The following is an 11,234-nucleotide window of genomic DNA, read 5'->3' as shown; positions in this document are numbered from 1 at the left end:
AAAAAATCAGACGAGGACTTTTTTTTTTTCTTAAACCTGTTGGTTGGGTTTAGGGAAGTGGGTTGGCGGGTCAAGCGATTAAATTGGATGGTTTTATGTGAGAACAGCAGGCGCGAATGGCACTCGCGAGGGAAATTTGAGATCTCAAAAAGCGTACACAGCGGCCTTTCGCGGATTTGCGAAAACAAAAACTGGAGAAAAATGTGCCGCCAGGACGTATTTCGCGGTCTCCAGAAACCTCTGTACGTTTTTAGAATAAGCCTGGGTTTAGTATTTTTATGAGACATTCCAAAATGCGTAAAACTAGGTGGATAGAGACATAGCTTTATATATATATATATATATATATATATATATATATATATATATATATATATATATATATATATATATATATATATATATATATCATATTCTACCACAGAATATGGTTTATCCATTTAAACTAATAGAATTCAAGATTTCAAGTATTCAGATTTAAAAAAAAAAATTCTGATTTGTTTGTGTGCATGCAATGATCTGCCAAAATAGGACACAATTTTAATCAGGTTCAGCGCAACAAGTTCTTAGTTCAAACTTACAGGTTCATAATATGTTGTGGTCCACCCAAATGACCCTGGTGTTGCATTGGCTGACTTCCCAAATAAACATTCCCAAATAAAAGGCAAGGCAGAACAAACAGAGGTGGTATCTAAGCTTGAGTGTCAACAGGATCTGGAATTCAGAGCCAGGAATCAAAAACAGAGCACACAGAGAAAACAATCACATGACAGACTCAACAATTCATAACACCACAATCTCTAATATTGCTCTTTTATATGGGACACTAATAGTAGATTGGATTTGTTATTGTTGACAACGGTTATCATTGAAATGGGCTGTGAGACAAGGCTCAGCAAATAATTTATATATGATTTTTTATATGAAAGGGGCAGCACGGTGGCACAGTGAGTAGCGCAATCGCCTCACAGCAAGAAGGTCGCTGGTTCGAGCCCCAGCTGGGTCAGTTGGCATTTCTGTGTGGAGTTTTCATGTTCTCCCCATTTTAAGTGGGTTTCCTCCATAGTCCAAAGACATTCAGTATAGGTGAATCAAATAAACTAAATTGGCCGTAGTGTATGAGTGTGTCTGAATGTGAGAGTATATGGTTTCCCAGTACTGGGTAATGGCTGAAAGGGCATCTGCTACGTAAAACATATGCTGGAATAGTGCGACCTCTGAAATGGAGACTAAGCTAAAGAAAAATGAATGATTAATTATATGAATATTTCATGTAAACTGAGAAGTATTTTGAAGAGATATTAGCACTTTATATTGTTAAAATAATAATCACTAAAACAACACAAAGTTTTTTACAGATAAAAACTGCACAATGTGGCCAAATGTAATTGACATTATATCTTTATGGACTATAAATTTTAAGTCAATGAGCTTAAACAACAACATATTTATATTTTTAGTGAACTGCATCGGGTAAACAAGGATGTCTGGTCACTCTAGGTTTGGCTCACAGTTGAGATTACATTATCTCATCAATCTTTGAACTCGCTTGATGGCTTACAATGAGAAATTAGCTATACTGGAGTGATAATGAATGATAATGCATTCAACACAGCGTTTAGAGTATTAACTCACGCTGACAGCAGCCAATGAAAGTTCTCCAGAGACAGAATATTAGGCCAATTTACAATTGATGATCAAGCAACACAACAGAAGCAGCCCATTTACCTTATCAACCGAAGTCAATGAAAGCCAGTTTAACTCAAAGAAAGAGGTTTAAGAGCTTTATATGTAAGAAGCGGCCAGTAATCACATCATGAATGAGTCCATTAAGCTCTAATGGAACTGATAACAACCTGAGAGGAAGCAATGGTCCCTATTATAAGCAATATTTATAGCAGATACAAAATTGCCCCTCTATCATTGTCATCATGACTTTTGACAATTATGTCTGTACGTCATGGGCATGAAGAAATAAAGGGACGGAAATTGCACTTGACGCCGCCATTTCCAATATTGTTTGATGGAGGGCACGGATGGTCAAATTTCAGCTATTTTTACCGGCAGGTACAGATGTAAACAACAGTGGGCATTCAGAGCCTGGTTCATCAAAGCAGAAATCACTGAAATTAATTGGCACAAATTATTTAAGCACATAAATGTGCACATCACAGTTTCTATTGAAGTTTGTTGATAAAAATTTAGGGTAACACTATACAATAACAATACATGAATAATGATGTATCATTATATAAATTAAACATTACTTTATTATGAATTAATGATGAGTTAAGGTATGCGCTAATCATGAGCTAACTTTAACTACAACATGATTCACATGAGTTCATGTGTGAATAATGGCTAATTGTTAGTACATGTTTTTAATTAATGTATTAATTAACTTTTAAGCTAAATGCAAGCAACATGAACTCATGAGCTGTTAATGTATAATTATGTCATGACGTTACTTGGAGGGGCACATCTTCATTAACTCAACCAGGCCCAATCCCAATTCTACCCCTTAGCCCTTCCCCTTACCCCTACCCGTAATTTTGAGCGTTCCTGTGAAGGGTTAAGGGTGTCCCAATTCTTTTTAGCTTGAAGGCGTAGGGCTAAGGGGTAGATAGCCCTTCGAACGGATAGTTTTCAGGACCACACTCGAAACCAAGTGGTAAGAAAATTTCAGAGAATACACCAGCTACAATGCCAGTATACAGTAGCTGCACCCAAAAGTAAGGAGTTCCACCAATTAGTATTTTTTTCTAATTCTTACGAATTTTTACAGCAAACAAGCACATGTTTTAATATATTCATAACCGCGTTTATGTTTTACCATCATGCTTAAATAAAAAAACGCTAAAATAAAAACCACTAAATTTTGCTATGTATAATCCCTAATAATAACTCCTGTATAGTAGTCCCACAACAGTCTGACACTCGATGACACTCGAATACCCTGGCAGAAGAGTTTAGTGGCTGGGAATGACCTTTTCACAGTGTCTTCCATAATGTTCATGTTGTTTTTGGTGTGTTTACATAGATGAATATGGCCACTGTGTATAAGCGCATTATAGTTACGATCTTATTGCCACATTAGATCGTTATGAAAACATAATATATGTCTTCAGTGATTACTTGAAGATTTCCAAAAAATAACACAACTGGAATCACTACAGCAGTCGTGATCGTCTGATGTCATATGAAGCAAGAGATCACGATGACATATGATGACGAGTGCAGGTGCTGTAGTGCTGTCCCATTTCTTAAGCAAGTCGCACACTGCTGCGACACGACGTGCACATGACAGTTAAAAGTATCACACACCAGATGCGGACACTCGCATGATATTTAACATGAAACTAATCAGATGGACTTGCGGTGCCGGTGTGTGTACCCTGATAGAAACCTATATTTAGAATTTTAAAAAAGTTAGAACTTTACGAATTCTGAAATGTATGGCGCTGCGTAGCGCTACTGGTGTGCGACCTACTTTATGGGTAAACTTTGAAGTCCTTCCCCTTCACACTTGGTTTTAAGGACCAAGGGGAAGGGGTAGGTGTACAAAAATAGAATTGGGATTGGGCTTTACTGTAACTACTCATGACCTCCTGTGTTTGAACTGTTGATGTTGACAGAACACTTTTATATTGTTATTCAGATTAGTCTATACACACATGGCTTTCTGACGATATGTTACCTACCGAGTGCATCTAAGTTACCGAGAAATGCTGAGTTTTTTTTTTCTCCCACAAATTCTCAGCATTTGTTTTATGCAGCGGATGCCCTTCCAGCTGCAACCCATCACTAGGAAACACATACACACTTATTCACACACACACATACTGTACACTACAGACAATTTAGCATACCCAATTCACCTGTACCACATGTCTTTGGACTGTGGGGGAAACCGGAGCACCCGGAGGAAACCCACGCGAACGCAGGGAGAACATGCAAACTCATGTCACAGAACACAGAAACGCCAACTGACCCAGCCGTGGCTCGAACCAGCGACCTTCTTGCTGTGAGTCCACAGCACTACCTACTGTGCGACTGCGTCGCCCTAAGTTTAATATCTATAAATGTAAATATATGCTACCCCTTTTTAGCATAATCAAACAAGAAGTATTAGCCTAAAGAGGTATGTTTAAACTCCTAGAATTTGAGCTTATTGCTTTGTATTTAATATGCCTATTCATTTTTAGGTTTATATTACCCTCTCGTTTACCCTTTTTTCTCTCATGCATTTGTTATATATTTAATTCATAGTTCCCTTATAGTTTAAAATGAACTAGTTTGTAGAGACTGTATTCAGTTTTATTTGTACTGAACATTTTTTGTTATTATAAATTTTTAAAAATCTAAAAAATGATGATGACGCCATGTGATCGGTCATGATGACTGCCGCAACTTTGAGCCCCGAAGTGTCCGGCTGTTTGGCTTGACGGCTCCATTTTCAACTCCGCCTCCACCTGTGCTCAGCTAATCTTGTTGATCACCAGCTGCAGCCATGGTTCAAGTCGAACGCACTTATAGCGTTAAAAGATTTAATGCAAATGTGACAGGACTGACAGAAACATGGGGACAAATTGTTAAATAATATTTATTTGTAGAATTTATTTATAATTTCATGATTTTAATCAACTGATGTCAATGATAACAGCTTAAATTTCTGAAGTATTTTTTTTAAACAACAGTTTTTAGCATAACAAAACTATTAAAGCTGTAGGTGCTATTGGACAATGACAAGGATAATGACATGGTTTGTAAATATGTAGTGCTTTTAATAAAGAAAAACAATCTGAGAACCAAATGAATGACATATTCATTTACGGAACAACTCGAATCAACCATCAGTTTATTTTTGAATTTCTTTTGGATTAAATACTTTTTATTCACTGTATTTTTATTTTAAGGACAATTAAAATAAAATAAAATACAATTTAAATACAATATTAAATTAGTATTTTACAAATTAAAATACAATAATGTATGTTTCTGGTAGAATGTCCAATATACATTTCTTTAAGTGTTCAGAATTTCAGGAATAATTACTGCAGTCTGATGTAAGGGGTCACACAATAACTGTCTATGTTGGCTCTATGTTGTCGTTGTTTAACGTGTCTGTGTTTATCTTGTGTCTGAGCACATGGCTCAACCTGTGTTTCATGCCCAGCTCAATGGGGGGTGGAGGGGGTCTGGGTGGGCCTGACACACCCATTCAGCAACTTGGCCCACTCTGGCCCCACATCAGGAAACAAATTTTTTGTGTGTGTGATGCGTTTCATAACAGAAAGAAAGTAGCATACATACGATGCACATTACTAAACGCACTTCCCTTTTATATCATTTCATGCTGTCGTAATTCACACAATAGTAAGTCTTAGAGAACGCACACAGTTGAGCAGCACTGAGTAGGATAATTATTAGGCCCGCTTAAACTTTCTAGCATTTTTCTCATGGAAAGAGCAAATATTTAGTTCACTAGCTGGTAACGATGCACAGAAATTGACAAACCACAGGTAGTTTCAGTAGAGAAGTTTGTGCAAAGTGCAACATACAAAATAAAAACACGTGTGCAAAGCACTTTGTTGCAGTTTGTGGTCAAAAATATAGATATTTCGATACATATCCACACATAATCTTGCTTTCGCTTTGCTGTCTCGTGCACTCTCTTCTCTTGATGCGCATAAACAATATTGACCTGTATAAACAATATTGAGATGTTAGTAACTGAACTCATTTCAATATCACTGATTCGATTAATCAAATAAGAGAGCTGTGTAAAGTACTGTCGGTTGCCGATATTTCCCTTTAAATCTCTCGTATTATTATTTGTGATCTCCCTCAGTTATTGGACTTTTTAGCTGACAAGGGAAAAACATCCAAAACATATACACACTACATCCTAAACTGTTATTGTTAACTATTGTGCTTAACAGTAGTGCAATACAATATTAACAATTCAGGATTCAGAAATGAATACTGAATAAATATTGAGAATTCAAGATTTTTTAGCGAGCAGGTCGATGCACACACATAGAGCGCTATGGTAAAGCAGGCTTTACCACAGCGCTCTATGAGCCATATGTGCATCGATTAAAACATGTTATATGATTTATATGCGAATTAAACGCTCTGATGCATTAAATAATAATTAATAATAATATTAGGTAAGGTAATAAAAAAAAACCCCACTGTTTCGAGCTTTTGTAGGCCTACAGTTCAAAATTCATGTTTAACTGAATAAACTGTAAGTAAACACAAGTACATCTTATTGAACATCATTTATTTTCATCACCAATTATCATAGTAGAACAGTTTGTGATGCATTTTGGAAACAGAAGATGAGCCCCTGGTCTAATGCACCACCTGGCTTGAGAAACTCGTTCTCAAAGAATTATTATTTGGGTAGCACACATTTTCTGTATGCCTTCGGCAGAATTCAAATAAGCCATTTTATTCTAGATTAATCTAGATTTTAAAAAAATGTATCTATGCCCACCTATAATATCCTTTTTTGGCCCACCTGGAATGTCACTTGGCCCAACCTAAAGTTCCAAGCTGGAGCCAGGCTTGCTGTTTATGTGTCTGCCATGTGGTCCTCTGTTCCTCCTTGTTTCCCTTTGCCCCGCCCCCTTGATTAGCCCTCATCTAGTCCTAGTTAATCTAATTGTCTCCACCTGGTCCTCGTGTCATTTTCTCCCATTAAGCTACGGTCACACTGGGCTTTGTGTGTGTGAAATTCTGTCGTACGGTGCTGCGATAAGGGGTGGGATTAAATAAGATGATTAGACATTAAAAAAAGCGAGCGATTGCTCCATGTTTTAAATTTCTGCCCAGAGAGGTCCTGTTTTGATCCTCGATTGGTCTCACGCAGTCAAGTGATGCAATTTCGCAGGTCAGAGTTCACCAAGCTTGTACTTTGCACTGCAGCGAACTGCGAAACGTAACGCATGACCTGCGTTTACGGTCTGACACATTCGCGTGCATATGAATGGAAGTCTACGGGAGGAAAAGCCCAGTGTGACCGCAGCTTTATATTGTGCTCTCTTATCTCATGTCTTTGCCAGTTCATTGTTGCTGTTTTTTGATTCTGTGAGTCTGTGTTTTGTTGTCTTTGTGTGTGTGTGTGTTTGTTCTTGTGATTCTGGTGTCCACACTATCCAGTTTATTCTATATCTAATTTGTTTAAGTAATTATACTTACTTTATCTTGTTTATAGTAGCTCCTAAGTGTTTTGATTTTTGTTTTAATTGGTTTTATTTCTTCCTGCTTTTCAGTAAGTTAAGTTTAATTTAATTGTATCCCTTTTAATTTTCTAGAGTTTTAGTATTTCTTTTTGTTTAGTTTAGTTCCCTCTGTTTTTTTTTTTGTCTCGTTTACTTTGTTTCTGACCCGCCCTGCCCACTGTCTGACCCGCCCTGACCCTGTCGCTGGCTGCTAGTATCCTCAGTTAGGCTGCAACTGGGGAAATGACTACTTTCCATATCTCTGGTCTGCAGTGCATCTTTCACGGCGTTCACCACCTCCTGCCTGGCATTCTGTGGCTTCCGACTGAGTCATCCTGGACTCTCTGCCACTACCTCTTTAATCTGTCTGCTCCATCCAGGATTCACCAGCACTAACCCATTCATCACCCATTGAACTTTTCTTTACACAACCCCTATTTCATCATCACTTATCAAACACTCCCTGCACTCATGAATCCTGAATCCTTGACGAATAACTAAATGATAAAAACCATAATGGCATGGGTGTAGGTAAAATGCCTGTTTGTCTTTTCTCATGCTTATCTTAAATTTGTTTTGTGTGTTTTTTTGTTCTTGCTCAGAGTTTAATCTTATTTCAACTGATCATTAAATTAAGAATTTAAAAAATTTTGTTTCTTAAATTAGGGAAGGATCTCAATCATCGGTAAAAAATACATTTAGATAATTGACTTTTGTGAATATCCAAGATACCCTGAGATGCTTAGAGTCTTGTGCTGGCCAAATACACATGCTCACAGACACCACCTCATCAGTCTGAGTCATGATTAGAGGATAAAACCGTAAATTGATATTCCAGCGGTTGGATGCATAATCATGCATAAAGAATAATTGATTTAGCCACTACTTGATAAGTCAGTGATTGCCAGAAATCAGCAGGTCCCATATATCGAGCTCTAAGGTCCTTCCACTGTCCATTTGACCCATTCCGGTCAAAAGTCTTTAACACCAGGTTAAATAATATACACGATAAAAATAATTTCAGTAGAAATCGAACTTAATCTAATAGAACATTTTATTTGTCAGTACAGAGTCACCATACCAAGTACATAATTTAATAATAATAATAAGGCAATCAAGGTTATAATAGTTTTGGATCTTTCATTAGTTTTATTTTATTTATTTTTTTACTTTTTTTTCAAATTCAGTTAGTTTTAATTCATTTTAGATGTAGATTTTCTAGCTTTATTAGTTTTTATATTTTGAAATTGCTTAGTTATAGTGGAGTTTTTATTAGTTTTAGTTTTTTTATTTTTGTAAATTAGGATATTTGTTAGGTGCAAGATTCAAAATCATCATTATAAATATTGTTTTTGTGTTAAATTTGTTTTTACACAAGAACACTACCATCTACTACTACCATCTATCCATCCTCAAATTCAAATACAACATCCCACAAAATAACAGCCCTAGGTACAATATGTGTGCAAAGCTGCTTCTGTGGTTAGATACACAGTAGTGATGACAATCTTTCCATGTTTGAACTTATCAACAATATGTAGTCAGTAATCATATCTTCAGTCAGTTAAAACATCACCGTGATCTGAAAAGTTTCTTACAATTACGCTTTGCAAACGAACTGAAGAATGTTTCACTTATTTAAAGAAATAAACTTTCTGTTAACTAAACATACATTTCGCCAGATCATCTCATTTAAGCCCTTGGTTTATTCGAGCTTAGTTAAATTACAGGAGGCTGTTATGTACTGTTTGTGTTCAGTTCACTGAAGCAGACATGCGCAGCATTATCGGTTCACCGATTATCAAATCTGATCTCAGAGTACTGTTCTAATACCTGAATAGCTCAGTATATTGGTTTATTTTAAGTTAGAGGGGGGTATCAGGCATCTTAAAAAGTAAGTAGTTTGTGGATAAGTGCCTAACATTACTGGAGACGCAAATCATTTCAAAGGATTCAGTTTTATTTGGTGAATTAGTTCACCAGTTCGCTTGGAAGATCTGGCTAAAAAGAACAATTAGTTTGTGATCATGATCACTGTACAAAAAATAAACCCCATCATTGGTACAAATGTGTTAATACTTTTAAGTGTCTGCTCGTTGTATTTAATGTTGTCACCATGCTGCTGTCATGTCCAGCCATTTTTTTTTTTTTTTGGTGCGGAAGCAACAGCAAGGACTGGCTTGATCTGGCCAATGGCAGCAGGATTACAGACTCTGAGGTGCCATATGGGTCAAACATCTGGCAACGTGAAGTAAATAGATTTACTTCTAAAAGGTTTACATTAGGCTTGTGTTTGCATTAAGCCTGTACAGGATGTTTTAGCTGTAATTTTAGTTAGTTTCAATTAGTTTTGTATGTACACAATACATTTTCAGTTAGTTCTAGTTTTCAAAAAACTTGTTTTTATTTTTATTTCAGTTAATGAAAATGTTTCTTCAATTCTAGTGTCTGTTTTTTCGTTTGTTTTCGTTGACTATAACAACCTTAAAGCCAATTCAGAAATCAAAATGTATGACATCAATTAGTCAAGCATACATCTAAAAGTTGTGTGGATAGCGTTAAAAATGGATAGCGGACCATATGTGTGCTGCAGCATGTGAGTCCTTATGACATGTTCTGGCTGCAAAATTCCAAAGGCACTTTTGCATCACTTCTTAAAGACATTTGTTTGGTCATATATTAACTTAAAAGCCAATTACCATCTGGCATACAAAATGACAAAGATTTCATCAATTTCTCACATCAGTAGGACACAATAACCCCAAACATGAAGGAACATCATAGAAATATCATATTTTCTCACACTGAGACCTTTAAAATGATACCCAAAATGACAAGTTTAAAATTCATAAATTAGACAGATAATAGAAACTTGAATTCTGGGGATGACGGAAGATGGAAGACCACAACTCCCATCATTACACTTTCAGTCACTGTATCATCAAGCTACATCTTTGTTTGTTATGAATATGCACCCTATAGGGATGGAAATTACATAATTTACCTACAATATTCAGGTTTGTGGCTTATTAACATTTAAGATTGACCGAGAGCATGGCGGTTGTTCATTAATAAATGTATTTCACTAAATTACCCAACAATTCAGCACAGTGTACATCTGAGTGACTACAGTTGTCAGTGACTACAAACACTAGAGCATGATGAATGGCGAGGCAGTGTTGTAGGACCCAAAGGACACGAGGGGTCAATAATGGAGCACCTCATCTGAATTACAGCACTCTTGAGCAGGACAGCCACAAACAAACAGTCTTGCTTGAAAACACAGGAAAGACAACAAATCAAATGGTTAGAATCCCGATCTTCTCAGCCAGACGACATCAGACGACTGAATGCTTCAAGGGGTTCTTTGGTTTTGTTATTCTCTAATGGTGAATCATAAATCACGCTGTGAGGCGGCCCGGTGTGGTGATATGATAAATGATGATTCATGCTAGCATTTAAAGCAGCGTGTGATAACAATGCCCTTATCAGGTCATATTCCTCCAGAGAATCAACACCTTGACACATCTGTTTTTCCATGCTGGGTCTCTTAGCCCCTGCTCAACCAATCCTTAACCGGAGGGGACATGCTTTTAAAAGTCAAGGAGGTGAGGAGTCTGTTGAAATGGACAGGTTTGTTTTGTTAAAAGCAGGACAGAAGCTTGGTCTGCAGTGTTAAAGAGTACTGAGATAAATAAACGGATTAGAAAGTCAAGCACTAATGGACTGAAGGGATTCATGTCCGCTCAACACTAAAGTCCAGTGTAAACACAGGTTTTTTTTAGGCAGTTTTATAGCACTTGCTGTACTTAGAGCATTACAACAGTGTGAGATATAGTTTCTAAATCTACAATGCAGTAATATTTTGATGTCTGGATCAAATGACATTTAGAAAAGTGATTACGTGTGCATGAAAGTTGTGTCTACACTGATGTTCAGAAACTAAATGTCAAAATATTAGTGGTTACTAGTAGTGTAATGAATCACAAATCTCACGGTTCT

The sequence above is a fragment of the Danio aesculapii genome, chromosome 3, assembly GCF_903798145.1.
Source record: "Danio aesculapii chromosome 3, fDanAes4.1, whole genome shotgun sequence".
NCBI lineage: Eukaryota > Metazoa > Chordata > Actinopteri > Cypriniformes > Danionidae > Danio > Danio aesculapii.
This window is presented reverse-complemented; position numbering follows the sequence as displayed.